Source organism: Mastomys coucha, unplaced genomic scaffold, assembly GCF_008632895.1.
Source record: "Mastomys coucha isolate ucsf_1 unplaced genomic scaffold, UCSF_Mcou_1 pScaffold15, whole genome shotgun sequence".
Taxonomy (NCBI): domain Eukaryota; kingdom Metazoa; phylum Chordata; class Mammalia; order Rodentia; family Muridae; genus Mastomys; species Mastomys coucha.
Window position 1 is genome coordinate 60,503,935 of NW_022196897.1, and position 17,085 is coordinate 60,521,019.

At 46.5% G+C, this 17,085-nt stretch overlaps 1 pseudogene; it reads right to left on the reverse strand.

The window, feature by feature from the left end:
* Positions 1–5,404: 5,404 nt before the first annotated feature.
* On the reverse strand, positions 5,405–5,503 carry LOC116092666 (annotated as a pseudogene).
* Positions 5,504–17,085: the final 11,582 nt, after the last annotated feature.

Consider the following 17,085-nt stretch of genomic DNA (forward strand, 5'->3'; position numbering starts at 1 on the left):
GAGAGGAACAAGAGAACAAGAGGCGGGGCAAGCAGACCCTTTTATAGGGGATCCCCACCCGGCTGTTGCCAGGTAACTGTGGGGCGGAGCTTAGACAGAATGCTAACAGTTACAGTGAAGGCTGAACAAGGTGTTGTCACAACCTTCCAAGATTTTTCTCTCTAGCCCACAGCCACTCTCTTGGTCCGAGCCTAGTGTGGCAAGTGGGGCACATCTGAGATGGACACTCCTCTGAATCCCTCCGGAGTATCTGCGAATCTCTCCTGCAAACCTCCATGGGGGAAGGAGAGCACAGGAAACAGACAAACGGTTGTTGCTCTAGAGAAAGCTTAGGGCGGAGGGTATAAGAATGTAACATTAGCTCAGGCCTCTTCTTATGCCTTGGCAGGCATCCTACCCGGACATTGCGAGTCCCAAGCTAGCAGACCTGTGTGTCCCCACATCTCACCTAGGAAGTGGGTATACATTAAAGGGGTGCCACTTCACCCTGCCCCCTTTTCTTGCTCCCTGCCTTGGAATCAGGGAGCCTGAATCCAGGCTCCTGCAGTGAACCTCCTCCACCCCCATAAGGTCTATGAAAAGGCTCTGATTCTCTTCAGAACCCCATTATGCTGTGTCTCTGGTGCAAGAGCCTGATCTACCCTTCCAGGTTCTGCCATGCTGATGTCCCACCCCCATCTCTCTGTCTCGATGGTATTAACAAGTCCTTAGTCACCATGTTCTCTGGAACCACTACATCTAAAACCTAACAGAGCTAATGCCACATTAGCGAAGGCCAACTTGAAAACGGTTAGAAAAAACGGGCAGGCAGCTATCAGGAGAATCTCATCTTAGGGGGGTCTAAGGCTGCTTGAAACAGGTAGACAGCCTTGAGCTGTGAGCGCCCCCTCAAATGCACTTTGGAGCGGTAGAAGCCAGGCCAGCTCTTCTCCAAGTAAGGTAGGAAGAAAATGAGGGGGCTGAGTTTGGGAGAGTTCTGAAAAATTCTAACAAGCCTTCTTTGTTTATCTTCTCTGGGCTTCCGCAGCCGGTCTGCATGTAGTTGGGATAAATTCAGCCCAGGAGGAAAATCTGCGCTTCCTCCCCCTCTCTCCTCCCATTTTAGGTGAGAGGAGGAGGTGCCGTGGGGGTAGAGCAAGATCTGGCGAGCTTGCCAGCTGGTACTGCTGCTGGGCTCAGTCGAGCCATCTTGCTCCGCCCCCACAGAGCCGGGCCAGAGCAGGAACACACAGAAGCACCCCTTTCCTTCACCCCCACCCCCACCCCCACCTGGGAGTGGGAGCAGGTAGCCAGTCGAGACACCTTGTGATCCAAGGCTCCCACAGCTTGCAGAACCCTGCAAGGAGGCTCGAGCAGGCAAGGCAACTTCCAGGTTTTGGAGTTCAGCATCGCTGTAGAGAAGGACCCAGTAAGAAATAAGGTCCTTTTGGGGAAGGGTGATATAGAAACAGTTCCCCCTCTCCCCACCACAGATTTTGGATACTGGATTATGGAAGGATTGCTGTGTGGGTCAATTCTAAGGGTAGGATGTCAGGAAATGGGGATGGGAACCTGAGAATGGGGATCACGTCAGGGTCTTGGGTACGAAGGGGAATCCAGCTAAACTGGGGTCAATGGGGCCTAAGGATCTGGGGAATGATTAAATGTAAGCCTCACCTCTTGGAGCATTAGAAGAAAGCAGGAAGTCCTGGCCACTAAACACAGCCTTGTGGGCTCTGGGTGTAAACCACTTGCCTCCTGAGCTCCTAGGCCCTGGGTTGGTTCTGGCAGCCTGAGAGCTACTCAGGGCAACGGGAACTGCGAGAGTGGGCCCTGGGGCATTTGTCTCTTGATGCTATGGCTATGGAAGTGAGGTACTTGATCTCAACTTTTGTTTTTTTTAGGGACCGCACCAGAAGGTGTCCCATCTGAGCCAGGTGAACATTAGTCTTATTTTGGAGTCTTTAATCTTTACTTTGAACCACAGGATGAACTCTGAGGTGCAAGGGGTGATGAGTTTTTGACTGGCAGTTAACGGACATCTTTTCAGGATGCAAATTCCACCCCCTGAGCGCCCCGTGGGACCTTTCACCTTCTTTACTAGAGAGCTTTCCCCAGTGTCCTGTAGACAGGACACTGTCTTGGGGAACTCCATGCCTCCTGGTTCCTCGGGTTAGGTTGAATCATGCTTCAAAGCGTCTCTCCTTCAGGCACCGTGCTTACTAAGTACGTTTATGGACTCCTGTGTACACTAAGTATCATTAAGCTCCTCGGTAGCTGCAGATGATGAGTTCCAGGACCTCTCCCTCCCGTGGATACCAAAATGGTGGTTTTGTAAAACTACACCACACACACTCCGGTGATGTTTAAGTCTTCTCTGACCTTCATATAATACCCAATACAAGTGTCCTGTAAACAGCTGTCCTACTGTCTTGTTCAGCAAACAGAGTCGAGGAGAAAAAGCCCATACTGGATCCGTACAAAGGGACCACAAAGGCCAAAGAAGGTATTTCACAGTCCTTGAACGGAAGTCCATATGGATGAGTTTCAACCTAGGGGCACTGGTGCGGCTCAGCTCGGGGTGTAAGCAACACCAAGGGGCTCCAACAGTGACGCCTTTGCCTTTGTTTCATCATAAGGATTCTCCATAGTCCTTGGTGAATGGATAATTTGAGTTTTGTTTTGTTTTTGAAAGGTTTAGAAGTTTCCCTCCTGCATATACTGAATCAATCCATGGTTGGGAGGGCCAGTGCACCGGGGAGCTTGAGCGTGTATCTATCTGAGTAAGGACTGCATTGCTGCTACCTCAGGAGGAAGAAGGGAGATAGATCCATAAAGACGAGCTGGGGCCTAGCTAGAGCATGCAGACTGAAGTGTCCTGTGACCAGCTTTGCCAGCTGTGAGCTGTACGTATCAAAAGGCTGAGGCCGTCAGAGGGATCCAGCTCAGCTGATCACAGATGTATTTTATTGTTGTATGCTAAAACTCTGGCTATGCTGTTAATTACTATTAAGAACTGTTGCCCTGGGTCTTTTCTGTAGGCTGAACCATGCAGATTTCTCTGACCCACTACAATACCATAACCATCAGTTTGACTGCCTTAGAGGTCAGGTGCATAGCCTCTGTTTACCACCAAGCTGAAAAACTACATGTTCCCTGGCTGGGTAGCAACTGGCTCCGGTGGAGTAGCTTGAGATACAGGTCTAACTGCAGCCTGACTGGGTGGAGACAGGAGGCCTGTGGAAGTGCTGTATGGTTTTGAGTGGAGAGAGCATTCACAGTGAATGAATCCATACACTGCTCTACTATGATGATAAAGGCATTTGAATGGTGCCATAGTGCAGGTTGGTATGTGAAGCTACCATAGCCAAATCATAGACTGAGGGACTAAAAGAGTGTAAGGCCAAGGTCAGAGTGCCCGTGGGGTCAGCTTTGGTAGAGTTTCATCCTCGGAGCTTGCAGATGTCTTTTTTACCCATTCCATAGTCACTCCTCTGTGACAAGCAAGCTTTGGGGTAGCTTTCTCTTCTTCTGAGGACATTGGTTCCTCTTAGAGTCCTAAGACCTCATTTAACTGTAGTTGCCTCCTGAAAGGCCCTGTCTCTGAGTATAGGCATATTGGATATAAGGGCTTTGAGGTATGACTTTTTCGGAACACAGTATAGATCACGAACAGACAGACAGACATGTGGATACACTAGTGGGAATATTCTGGTAGTGGAGGTGACTGAGATCTAGGTTAGATTTAGACCTGTGTTTTGTGAGTCCCAAGCTCCTGTGTTAGGAGGCAGAAAGCAACAAGTACGAGATTTTAAGGAAATACATGTTTTTAAATTTTATATTTTTGGTTGTGAGCCTAGCCTTTAACGGTTGAGCCATCTCTCCAGCCCACATTTTTAAATTTTAAAATAGGCATGTACAGTAGGATTTCTTCAGGATTGTTCCGATAACTTGTGTGTGTCCCCCCTCCTCCATATCTCTCTCTCTCTGTGTGCAGATTTGCACTGAGAGATTGCTGGAGTGACACTGGCAAAATGCTTCTTTCTAGGGTGGAATTGGAAGTAATTTTGCTTGGGTTTTTCCTTGTATTTACTTCCATGGCTTCAAATAAACAATAAGGCACATGCATATGTATCTTTTCCAAGCAGAAGGCATTGATGGATTTTATGTGCCTAAGGCACTTCTCATGTGTACCTCTGCTTTGTTCCTGAGGAAGGCCAGCCTACCAGAAGGGAGTGTTCTAGCTGGTAGGCCCAGGCTTATGACTTTGGTCCTGGTCATGTAGCAGCTACAAACATGGCTGAGTGTGTGGCTCAGCAGAGAGCAGGGAGGAAATTGTCAGGGCACACCTGGGCACCATTTAAACTCGAAGCCAGTGGTATCCTGAGCCTTTGAAGTGGATTTTATGACTGGCTAGCTGGCCATGCTTGTAACTGGACTTGAAGTCACGGTTCCAGGGTTGCAGCAATGAATTATGGATGCTGCCTAACCCTGTGTGGCAGATATCCAAGGGTTTGGAGGTCACAAGGTTAAGGATGTCGCATGTTTGTGGCCCCTGTAGAGAGCAGGACAGATGTGCAATGTTTTTCAGATATTGGAGCACCAGGAAGCAGCAGGTGCTCTCTTACCTGAGGCAGATGTGGGGTCACCATGGCTGCTCAGAAAAACAAGCCAGCATTCATGCATGATGAGCTGAAAATAGACACGCAGCAATATGTATACACACACACACATACACATACACACACACACATACACACACACAGGACACATACTGTCACTTGGAGACCTGTGAAAAGATCTTGGGAGGTCTTTTTTTTGTATTTGTTTTTGCTTGTTTGTTTGTTTTTATTTTGCCAATAGACCTCAACTGGCATCAACCCAAGGCCTAGCAATGAATACAGTCATAGCATGCACTCCCTAAGCAAATGGTATATTTTTGTATCACAGCACACTATCCGACTGTGCAGACCAGCTTAACTACAGTTAGGTACAGTGTCCTGAGTGCCGCCCACAGGCATACAGTTGAGTGGACAGCAAAGGCAGAGAGATAACTACAGTTAGGTACAGTGTCCTGAGTGTCGCCCATAGGCATACAGTTGAGTGGACAGCAAAGGCAGAGAGATAACTACAGTTAGGCACAGTGTCCTGAGTGTCGCCCATAGGCATACAGTTGAGTGGACAGCAAAGGCAGAGAGATCAGCACTATTTCCTTCATGTGAAATTCAAACCAAGCAAAATAAAACTGTGCCTTCAGAGATGCATGATGCTTCAGAGGAAAAACAAAGAGGGATACGATAAAGTTCAGAATAAGGCAGTAAGGCTACACTGGAAAAGAGGGGAGGGGGGGATCAGCACTGGTCACCGCCTCCCAGGGTGGATAAAGCTGGACAATGTTCTCTCTCTCTCTCTCTTTTTTTTTTTTTTTAATATGGAACGCTTCATGAATTTGTGTGTCAACCTTGCGCAGGGGCCATGCTAATCTTCTCTGTATCGTTAGTATATGTGCTGCTGAAGCGAGCACAACAATGTTCTCTTTAAGCTAGTGGTAGGGGCAAGAATGTTTACTTTATAAGTGTTTATTAAATGGCCCAGTTCATGTATTGTGCATTTGTCTGTCATGTTAAAGACAGAACCTGGGATATTGCCCGTGCTAGGTTAGTTAGTACTTTTACCTGGAGACCAGTGAAGGCCGCACTTCTAGTCCAATGTGTTTCTCTGAATGTATTTTATACTTGTGATGAAAATATTAGGTGAGGGTCCTGTCTTAGTCAGAGTTTCTATTCCTGCACAAACATCATAACCATGAAGCAAGTTGGGGAGGAAAGGGTTTATTTGGCTTACTTCCACATGGCTGTTCATCACCAAAGGAAGTCAGGACTGGAACTCATGCAGGTCAGGAAGCAGGAGCTGACACAGAGGCCATGGAGAGACGTTCCTTGCTGGCTTGCTTCCCCTGGCTTGCTCAGCCGGCTCTCTTATAGAACCCAAGACCTCCAGCCCAGGGATGGCACCACCCACAAGGGGCCCTACCCCCTTGATCACTAATTGAGAAAATGCCCCACAGCTGGATCTCATGGAGGCACTTCCCCAACTAAGCTCCTTTCTCTGTGATAACTCCAGCCTGTGTCAAGTTGACACACAAAACCAGCCAGTACAGGTCCTGAAAGCTCTTGTACCAGAGTCAGTGATGTGTGAATGTGTATGTGCGCACTGGAAGGAGAGATTGTTAGGAATGAATGTGAAAATTGACACAAGCAACAGAGGCCCTTCCAGTGCTACAGCAGCCTGGAGGAGCTCCGTGGGTCCTGGAGGTAGCCTCTGATCAGCTCCTGCCAGTGGCGGGAGTATACTGGTGATGGGTTGATGTTGAAGACAGTGACGAAGGTTTCCACAAGTAGCTGACATCAATTTTTGTTGGACCCACAGTACAGCTCAAGAGAGTTTGGAAAATGGGAGGATGAATTGGCACTCCCCCAACCTTTTTGTTAACCCAGGCTAGGCAATCAATAGATTTTCAATTCAGGCATAGTAGTAAAGTTAAACAGATAATAGGAAAAAACATGAACTAAAAAGACTTTTTAGAAACCCTCAGAGAAAAATAGGTAAATATAAGAGAATTAAAAAATAGATACAGTTATGCTTACTGCCAAATCCCATTATAAAATCATCTTCATCAAACTTCCACAGGGTATTGCTTAGGGAATAGTTTGGCAACTCCTCAAAAAGTTAAACATGGACCTAGCTAGCACATGATCCAGTAATTCTACTTCTGGGTGTAGATCCAAGATATAGAGAGTGGTCTTAAACAGATCCTTGTTCATGGTGTTAGCATCTTTCATAAACATCCTGCAGGAGAAGCAATGCAGTGTCAATCAAGAGCTGGGCTGGGGGGAGATCTCAGTGCTTAAGCATGCTTGCTGTGCAAGCATCAGGACCTGCATCCAAGTTGCCAGAACCTACATAAAATGCTGGTCCCGGTTGTTCGTGTTCCCATCTATGACCCCAGTGCTGTGGGGAGACTGGGAGGTGGAATTGTCACGAGGATCACTGGGGCTTGCTGGCCACAAGCTTGATAATTATCCTTCACTATAAGTAGAATGATATTGCCTATAGATATATTAAGGTAGAATATATAAGGGGATATATGAACATATAGTCATATTAAAGCCATATTGGACAAGCCAGATCCCCAAGCTTACTGTATACACCAGACCAATGTAAGGTACAGTACCCCCTAACCTGAACCCTATAAAAATGATGACATCTGACATGATGCCACATGCCTATAATCCTAGCACTTGGGAGCTGGATATAGAAGGATCTGGAGTTAAAGACTGGCCTGAGCTACTTCAGACTGTGATAGACAGAAAGATGGATGATTGGATAGAGAGATAGATGGTAGATAGATAGAGATAGATAGATAGATAGATAGATAGATAGATAGATAATAGATGCATAGATGGATAGAGAGAAATGATAGATGCTAGAAAGGTAGATAGAAAGATAGCTAGACAGATGAATACATAGAAAGATGAATGGATGGTTAGATGATAGGTACATAGATGACAGATGAATGGGTAGATAGGCAATGATATATAGACAGAAAGAAAATATTTATCACTGTGAGCTGTGATGGTCCTGCTGACCTGTCATACAACCACCCAATCAGAAAGAACCAATAAGCAGAGTTCCAAATGATCCTTAGAGCTTCAGCTCCTCGTGGATCTGGCTGCTTGACAGAATCTGCTCAGTTACTGAATTACTCTTCATACATCCAGACCTGGCCCTGTGCTTCCTGTCAGCTCCATCCTGGTGCAAGTCTGCACGCCTCCAGCAGCTCTCCAGCTGGATCTTAAACACCTCATCTACATACCGCAATGACCCCTGTGTGCTGCTGGCTGTAGCAGCCTTGCCCCTGGCCCCACTAAGACCTCTTTGAACTCCATGGTCTCTGTAACATGTCTGTTGCCATTTTGCAAAGTATATATATGATCTGAGAGTTAATATCTGCAATTAAGATTAGGATATGAGAACGTGTGGTTGACAATGGCTAACTATTGAAGAAAAATTGGGATTACTTGGGAAATTGCAGCAAATGCTGCAATAAAACCCGATGGTGTGGGAGACACAAATATGTCTGCATTTCCACTCACAGCAATTGTGAGCTCTGGGTCAACTTTGCAAGAGCCTGTTTTTAAAAACCCAGAAGCACTCAGAATGCTGTTCCTGTGTGAGGAGACAACAGAGAGAGGCCGAGGCTGTGAAGTTTCCTCTTGAATTAGGGAATATGGAAAACAAGGTAGCCTTCCCCTGTAGAAGTTTGAAGGAAGAGAGAGAGTTCCTGTTCTGGGCCCCCTCTGGCTCCTGGGCTTGCTCCTCGGTACAGCACAGAAGCGCCTAAGGACCAGGAGCTTGTGGAAGATCTCCTTCCTGATTCCTATAGAGGTGCTGGGGCCAGGTACCTTCCAAAGATGGACCCCTTGGGAAACGAGCTTTGATAGTCTTCTCTTCTTCCCTTCCTTCCTCTCTTCTTCCCTCCCTCCCTTCCTCCTTCCTTCACTCTTTCCCCCTCTCTCTCTCTGCTTCATTTTCTTTCTTTTCTGTGCTGGAGAATGAACCTAGAACTGTGCACACACTAGCAAGCACTCTACCATTGAGCTTATAATCCCCCTTTTAACTTTGTTTTGAGACAAGGTCCATTGAAATGCCTTGGTTGGCCTTGCTCTGTAGTCCAGCAAGGCTGTGACCCCCTCCCCCAATAACCAGTTCAATAGATATACAGGGAAGAAAGGGAAACAAAATGAAAACAAAAAAACCTAAGATGAAGAGGTAGAGACAGCTCAGCACATGTAAAACCTCTTCATCCCTCAAGTCAAGGGTATAGACTGGTCCAGGAGGAGCTCCCCCAGGGGTGGCAGACACCCCATCAGCATGCCTATGGGGAGGTGATTAGTACCACGGTCCTTTAATCAAGGCCAAAGCTATCACTCATTTATTTAACCTGAAGTAGCCACAGATTGCAATTGAGGGTGGCAGTGGGGTGGGACAGGGGTGATGGGTGATGGAGGCCTCGACGTTGGATCCTCCTGCCTCAGCTTACTGTAGCTGGGATTACAGCCTATGTCTGCAGGCCTGGCTAATTGCCTTGTAATGTTAAATCCACCTATGTTGCTTCTAAAAAAGAAAAAAAAAACATATTTTAAAACTGAAAGGCATGAGAATGAGATATATACTCAATGGAAAATTTGCTTCTCAAACATCTTGAGCAAAAAAAAAAAAAAAAAGAAAAAAAAAACCCTCTCATCCCCATGGCAACCAGATTCCACTGCGACCAACCGTACATATCTGCCAGGTCACCCACCCGCTGGCAAGGCTGGCACATCAGCTCTGCCTAGTGCACGTGGGTGATGGCACCAGCACCCACACAGCGGGCTGCCTCTGGGGCCCTCTCTAGTTTCTTAACTGTGTGTGGGGAGGGCCTCCCAGAAGTCAGTGAGACTTAGGCAGGCCATTGCCCTTCTTGAAGTCCCCTGGGGCACTGGATCTGGGTCATGTATGTGCTGCCATTCTGTACTGAAGAAGCCCTGACAAGATGGAAGAGACACTTAAGCTTCTTCCCTCCATGATCAGGTTATCATCTTCATTTCTCCCTTGAAAAAAAGTCATGCTTAAGAAGAATGGATTTATGTCAACAGAAGAAGACACGAAGAATTCCTCCAGGTCCTGAGTGGCTATGGCCGTGTCACCAAAGAACTAGAAATTCTTATCTCTTTCAAAAATAGGGGCTAGGGAAGACCTCGTTTTTTTCCTAAGCTAGTCTTAAGAAAACCAAACCAAACCAAACAAACAAACCATGTCTTTGATACAGAGAGGGGCGACAACATGAGGCCTAGGCCTTCTCCCAGGAAGGAACTTATTAGCCTGCCCATGAATTTACATATGTTCTAGTCTTTTGTTGTGATAAATATTATTTGGGGGTTTCTACCTCATCTTAAATTATTGAGTTCCTAAGTAAAAGATATAAAACCTTTATATTTCTAATAAGCCTTAAGGCAGTAGGGCTGGGCAGATGTCAGCCCTCTGTGCTATTTTGTCTTCTTCCTGTTAGTAACCGGAGCTATCATTTGCTGTGTTCTGCCTGGGCTGTTCCTACTCAGACAGGCTGGCTCTCACGGCCAAGCATTCACGATCCACCAATCCCATTGTGGCTCCACCCCCTCCTTTCTTCTCTCCTCGTGACCCCTGCCTGAGACCCTATGCTGGGGAACCTCACCCCATGCCCTCTCTTCTGCCCAGCCCAGGCTGTAGGCATTTTCAGGGATAACTTGGGGGGAAGCAAGTTTACACAACAGAAGCTGGTGCACTTGAGGATCTCCTGGTCTTGGAGCAGACAGATCTTGGGGTACAGAATTTAGCATTTGAATACATAGCAGCACCTGATCAACCCGCTGTAGGCTTGTGTTCTCATGCTAATTATGTTACCTCAAAACCTGTTTGTCCCCAGTTATATTTTGACTAGTCAATAAAGTTGTCAGTGGCCAATGGCTGGGCAGAGAGACAGAGGAAGGAGGGAGAGGGGGCTTCTACCATAACAGGGGCATAGGAGATGGATCACACCAGAAAGGTGCAGGAGAGACAGCTGACATATAGATACAGGGGAAAGCAGCCACAGGAGGGCTACCCAGCAGAGTCCAGGGCTGCAGAGATGAAATATAGATTTAGTAAGTAATAACTCAGGACTACCAGAGGGGAGTGTGTGTTAGCCCTGTGGAGTTAGGGAGTGGCCCAGCCATTGAGCTGCTTAGGGCATATTAACAATATGGCTGTGTATGGTGTCTACATTTTGGGAATCCAGAACATTGGGAGGGTGGCAAGGAACATGAGCATGCCCACCAGGAGGTACAGAGTGGATTAACTTACTAGCTAAAACCCACTACAGTCTTGTCACAAAGCTATAGCTGTAGGCTCCCTTCTTCCCACCTGGATCAAACTGTAATCAAATCTCCTTTACCATTTTGTTTTCCTAATTTCATTTAGAGAGGGAAGCTAGGTCCTGGGCTCCTGTACTTAAGTGTGGGGTTACATTTGGGAAGGGGTTAGAGCTGCTAAGTACGTGCTAAGTACTGCTCACTGGAACACCAGGCTCCTATGAGAATCACAACAGTCTGGAGTCCTTCATTTGCTTGAGCCCGAGGCAAGCCAGGCTTGGCAGTGCACACGGGGATTACAGTCAGTGCTCCAGACAGGCTGAAGCCTACAATGGCTCTCAAATTCAAGGTCAGCAGAGTAAGCTAAGTGCCACCTAGAGAAACTTAGTGAGTCCTTGCCTCAAAAAGGGGAGAAAAGGGGGGGGGGAGGAGATAGGAGGAGGGAGAAGGGGCAGGAGGGAGGAAGGTGGAGTTGTAGATTAGTGGTACAGAACTTGGGTGTCTGCAGAGGTCTAGGTTCAGTCTTTGATACAGTAAAACAAGCAAACCCCAAGCTGATGTAAAGGTCAGCTGGAATAAAGACATTCTAGAGTCATCCCGGCCCCCTCTCTTAGGCCATCAGACAACAGACAATGCACCCTAAGGAACTGGGAGAAGGCCAGCCTGGAGCCTGGTGCCAATCAGAGAAGAAGTGTGCTTCCTTGAAGATTCATACTGTTCTCACAACTGTCTGACCACCTAGCAGGAGAGCCTGGAGCCCAGTGATGAGCAGGCCACTCCATGAGCTGCACTGCTCAGCTGTGCACCTTGCTTCCCTCTGCTTAGGACTCAGCCTTAGTCAGAGCCCTGAAGTTGCAGAGTTATGGAGGCTCTTTATTTCTCTTTTCCCTATGTGGCCTCAGAGATCTCCCTTTTCTGCTTTTCCACAATTGTCTCATTTTAATCGGCCTATTGACGATGGGAAGCTGAATCTAGCTTATTCCGACTGACAGAGCCTGGGCTCTGACCCCAGGAACTCTTGTGACACTAATTCCCTCCTAATGCTTGGCTCCTTGAATGGACTTCTGACCCCTTGGGTTGGCACTGTTCCCCACTCTGACCATTTTGGAACAAGCCTTTCCTCCCTGGTTGCGTAGGCACCAGGATCAGCCTAGAAGCAGTGTGTTCACCCTCCCTGAGGTTTCTCTTTCCTGTGGGAGTGACTCAAGAAAGACCTAGTCGTCATCGCTGCAGCTCTGGTTGTTGTGGGTATAAAAAAGCAGGCCTTCAATCTGGGCGATTGGGCGGGGGTGGGGTGGGGTGTGGGGTGGGGTGTTCTGCCCTGGATGGTAGGCAGCACTCTCCTCTTGCTCACAGTGTGGTGTTTATAACCAGCAAGCTTGGCTTCCAATTATAAGCTGTGGCCTTTTCCTGTGCTGGGCTATGAGCTGAGCATGTGTGTTTGGGGGTTATCTTTGACTGGACCCAGAGTTTAGCACAGGAACAACTGCAGCATTGCTATTAGATCCCAGGACTTTCTCTATTGCCTATATTACCTTGTGTTTGACCAGGTTTTGAAGGGGAGAGGGAGGGGTGGGTGGTGGCCATATTTCTCTATATCTCAAGTAAAAGCAAAGTGGGGCTTGGCCTTTCTGCATCACTGGTAGGCTCCTTAACACCAAATTATGGATTGATTGGTGTGTGTTGGTGCGCACCCATGCACCCGAGCATGCGCAGTAAGTGGGCGTGGGGCCATTCTTGCTTTTGTGAAAACTCCCTAGAATGACCTTCTACCAATCCTTTGTTTCTCCCCATCCTAAAGTTAAAACAAGAAGAAAACATAGTGGTTTATGGGGTACTGGTAAGGAAAATTTTTTCTTTTTATAACCCATAGTCACCATTGAAACCGTGTAAGTTCACAGTGTGAAAGCAGTGTGAAAGCCTCTAGCTTCCTTTGTAGATGGCTATGTGATTCAAGAAGCTAGTGGTAAGCTAGAGGGATAAGAGGAGGGGGAGGTAGAGAGAGAGAGAAATCTGTCTGCAGCAACCTAGACCAACCAGCCTGACTTCCTCACTCCTTCCCTCCTTGCAACTTAGACAACTTTCAGAGGACCTTGATCTGAAAGGGCTTCTGAGTGTATGCTAAGCCACCACAACCCCGTGACAAGGGCAGGGGTCTGTCCACTCACCTGTCAAGTAGCAGGCTTTGGCGTCCCAGTTACGCGCTCCCCCAGATGGCTCTCAGAACAATTCATAGTCTTGCCCCCCAAAGACCTGTAGTCTCATCTAGGGAATGAAGAATTCTGGAAGCTATTGATCTCAAACAGAAACCGCTGTTGGGGTGTTAGGGCCTTGAGTCTAATTCCTGTTACATAAGAATGTACTTCAATGCTTTCTAGGGTCCTCTATAGTTTCCTAATAAAGGGTTCTAATTAATAAGTAGGTGTTTATGTGACTCATCCTGATTTCTACAAAATTTGATGCGTTCTTTTTTTTTTTTTCTGATTTAGTACCAATTTATATTTAGTGAGTTGTAAAATTTAGAATCAAAAGTGAATAAGAATTTATTGAGGACAGTTATATGTGGGGCAGAAACAGGCAAGTGACTTTGGAGAAATTTGGACTAATTATTTTCTCTATTCTCCATGTGTTAAAGAGACTGTCCTCCCATGTCTAGCCAATTCCTTGAGAGTGCAGAGGACTCCCCTTTGAGATGCCAAAGCACTCCAGAGCCAACACCCTCTACAATGGCTGCAATCCAGGCAGTGTTCTCACACAGAATCGAGGGCCAGCTGGGAACCAGTGAGTAATGCCATGCCCATAACCTAGGATGCTCTTCTATTGGCTAATCCTTGACCACTGATTAACTGCTCCTCTCCTACGTGGCCCTGTGTGCCTCTCTGTGCCTTGTCTCCCTGTTTCTTTGTGTAGAATCTCAGTTGTTTCTCCTATATTTGCTATTTGATTATACTTGAAGCAAATTTCCAGTGCCTTGTTAACATACTCAGAGGAAATGAAGCTGGTACAGTTAGCACTAGGAGACTGTTAGATTCACCTGGATGTTGTCTGTCCAGGATTTACCAACATACCCTTAGATTTCATTGGCTTGCAGTGGTCTAATGGGCAGCTAGACTCGAGAAGTCCCAGGGCAGTGGTTCCCTGAGCAGGATCCTGGGTCAGGATCTACATCACCTGCTGTAGTTAGAGATGCTAATTCTTGGGCCCCACTCCAGACTTTAACTTAAGGATTTGAAGTAGGGAGCTAAAAAATTGCTTCCCAAGTGGCTCAGGTGACAAAGATGCTGAAGTCTGATGTGGTTAGAGGAGTGGGTCCAGTGACAGCTGGCCTTGTAGCCATGGTGAGGAATGTGGCCTTGTTTTAAGTGTGAAGGAAGTTACAGGGAGAATTTGAACAGGCTCTGGCTGCTGCATGCTATGTGGTAAGGATCTGACTCACCAAAGGGCTATCTCCTGCAGCTGTAGAGACAGTTGGTTCTGGGGCATGGGAGTGAGGGCAGTCAGAAGAGCAGGCCCACCTACATCAGCAGCTTGCAACATGAGGCAGCTACTGTCAGCAACTCAAAGCCCCAGTGTGGACAGCACGTGTCTTCAGCCTGCACTATCTCCCCAATCATATTCACAGGGCCAGGACATTTCTGTAAGCTGGGCTAGATATAGCAATCCAGGTCTGGGGCTCTGAGGCTCTTCCCTGTGAAAGTATCCACTGGCTTTCCACAGTACATCTCTGACACTTGGTGTGACTGAGACAGACCTATGGCTCCTGGAGGAGTCAGATAGGTTAGTAATTTTGAGTGATACAAAGCGCTCATTTGAGGCTCTTTAGAACAGGAACACTGGCTGCTCTTGCAGAGGACCTGGGTTTGATTCCCAGCACCCACAAGATAGCTCACAATCATCTACAACTCTAGTTCTAGGGGGTACAAAGCTGTCTCCTGGTCTCCACATATGGTACACAGACATTCATTCAGGCAAACACCTAGACACACAAAATAAATTAAAAAACCCAAGAGATCTCCAGCACTCACACCACTTCAATGTAAGTTTTTAGAGTGAATGCCCAGAAATCTACAGTTTTACAAGTTTCCTATAGAACCCCCATGATGCAAGCCTGTAGTCCCTGTTGCTCAGGAGCTGAGGCAGAAGATTGCTCAGGCCACAAGCTCATGGACAGGTTGGGCAACAGAGTCCCCACCTCTAAGGCAGTAGGCAGCTCAAAGCTTCATACAATCCCTAGTTTATAGAGAAACAAGGGCCAGAGGAACATGTCAAATGACGCATAGGATATAATTGGCAAATGCAACAATTGGGAAAATTCCAAATCAGTACTGTTTTTTCTTTTCTTTTCTTTCTTTTTTGGTTTTCTGAGACAGGGTTTCTCTGTGTAGCCCTGGCTGTCCTGGAACTCACTCTGTAGACCAGGCTGGCTTTGAATTTAGAAATCCGCCTGCCTCTGTCTCCTAAGCGCTGGGATTAAAGGCGTGTGCCACCACTGCCTGTCAGTATTGTTTTTGTTTTTGTTTTTTTTTTTTTTCAACTAATGAATTGCAAGGAATTGTGGAGGATCCATCTATACATTAAGCCATGACAACCACATGTAATATAGCATGCCTTATTTAAATTATAATTCATTTAACTACAAAAATTGGATCTGACAGTTTAGGATAACAAAAAGCTATTGTGAGGTCTGGCATGTGACTCATACCTATACCCCTAACACTGAGAAGTTTGAGTCTTACCTGCTACATAATAAGTCCCATGCCAGACTGGGTAGAGTGAGATCCTTCTCAGAACTCAGAAAGCCTCTTGCTCCGTCAGATACTTTGACAGTGTAACTTTCTTTTTCTTTCTTCTGTCCTTTCTCCTCCTTTTAGTAGTAGTAGTAGTAGCAGTAGTAGTAACAGACCCTGTGTGCTTAAATGTGGATGAACTTCATGGCTGTAGTTTGGCTCAATGTTTTTTTTCCAGTGCAGTTGTTTAAATGCTCTGCACACACTAGGCGAGCATTCTCTTACTGAGCTGACTCCCTCCCTGTGATTTGTTTCTACTTTTGAAGAGATGATTTATTAAACCAAATCTCTGTAGTTCATCAATCTGTGTGCTGTGCTTGATACTTAGTGCGGTGAAACTTTTCACAGGACATTGGTTAAGAAGACAGCTAGATGGAGTATCCCTGAATATCAATACTTTCCTTCAATGTAAACGGTGAGAAAGCAAACCCGACACTTGGCAGCTGCCCACCACAGCCTAGAAAGCAGAGTTAGACATGTTTGTGTTTCCATCAGTTCCCACTGTTTTGAGGCAGACTTTAGAGCTCAGAAATGTATTTCATCTTCACCTTTTATTTTGAGCCACTTTCCTCAAGTTACCTGGGTTGGTCTTGAACCTTTGGATTCAAGTGCTCCTCCTCATTCAGTAGTAGGACCATAGTACACCACTGTGCTCAGCTGTTCCACTGTGTTTGCTTGAGAAAGAGGCTCGTGTACCCTAGGCTGGCCCTGAATGCCATTCTCCTGATTCTTCCTCCCAAGTACTGGGATTATAGCACTTTTATTACTGGAAACCTAAAACCACACATTTTGTTTTATTGTTTAAAGCAGGATGGAGCTTCAGTTCTAGGTGCATGCTCATCTAACAGTCCAGGAGACAGAACGAGATGGCCTTCTGCTCAAGTCACAGGGCTGACAGTCCCACCAGAGATCTCAGCTCCTATCATCCAGGGCGGACCTGCTCTCTGCCTGACAAGCTGCCATGTACTGCCTCTCTCAAGTGGTGTCACAGCATCCTGCATATGACACTGGCTGTGCCGGACAAGCCTGCAGGTGGGCGTTCAGGGTCCTTGCAGTTAGCACTCCTCACATATGGAGCTAGAGGAAAACTGACCCCAAAGTGGAGAAAATGCTACAGGTTCCTCCCAGAGCAATAGTAGAAAAAAACCATCAACAACCCAATGAATGAATGTTGATTCTAGGCAGCTTAAGGTATTTTTGGGGATTACCACAATATTTTAATGACAGGCTGGGAGAGGGAAGTAACTGATGTTAAATAAATGCCAAGCATAGTTTTTTTTAGCTATTCTTCCCACAGCAATAAAAAAAAAGCTATAAGTGTTTTTGATTTCTAAAAGCCAAATTTAATAAATTAATAACTGCATGCCAGGTAAAAATATAAATTTATA